Here is a 725-nt window from a genome sequence, read left to right on the forward strand (position 1 = left end):
AACCTGTGAAAATGTAGACTCCGACAATGTCAACGTTTGGCTTCCCCACACACACACACACACACACACACACACCAATATTTAGCATTACAACAGCTATTTCTTAAGAGCAGAAATGATTTCAGTGGAGGTGGTTTGAGCCACACAAGAGATGTCTATGCTTCCAATATTGTCGTTATATATAATCCTGCCTGTTCCTTCGATAGCTCAGTTGGTAGAGCGGAGGACTGTAGGAGAGCAGAGCAGTGCTGACATCCTTAGGTCGCTGGTTCAACTCCGGCTCGAAGGAGGAGGCTTTTGTAGGCGGAGCAGTTACAGAGAATTAGGGTCCTGATAGATAAAGTGAAAAACAGAGCATTTCAGTGTCAGATGTTAATACCAGTCAGACCTGGTATTAACATCCATCACAGGCCAGCTCTTAGTACAGGTGTGAATGCATTTGAGAGCCGATCATTCAGACCATATTAGGAAGTGGTCGGCTTCACACTGTGAAGCTTTTGTAGGTGTAGAATAACTGTCCAGTAGACAAATTAAAAGCAAGCTGGTGTATCCCCCATACTGAGCATTTTCATTGTGGCAGTCAGCTCTCTGTAAATAATGTCACCAACTGAAGCTTGGGCCTTACTACTACAGCTGCAGCTTGGTAATAACGGCTGGTATCAGGTTATCACAGATCCATGGCATTATCGTATATTTCGCTAAATGCTAATGTTTATGCTTACAAT

General features: G+C 43.6%; 1 non-coding gene across 1 annotated transcript; it reads left to right on the top strand.

Annotated features, from left to right (window-relative positions):
- The first annotated feature begins 196 nt into the window (after nt 1–196).
- trnay-gua (transfer RNA tyrosine (anticodon GUA)) lies at nt 197–289 on the top strand. Its single transcript has 2 exons — nt 197–233; nt 254–289. It is a non-coding gene; the product is annotated as a tRNA-Tyr (tRNA).
- Nucleotides 290–725: the final 436 nt, after the last annotated feature.

The sequence above is a fragment of the Seriola lalandi genome, unplaced genomic scaffold (genome assembly GCF_002814215.2).
Source record: "Seriola lalandi dorsalis isolate HSWRI2012SDOR001 ecotype SW California unplaced genomic scaffold, Sedor1 jcf7180001986368, whole genome shotgun sequence".
Classification (NCBI taxonomy): Eukaryota; Metazoa; Chordata; class Actinopteri; order Carangiformes; family Carangidae; genus Seriola; species Seriola lalandi.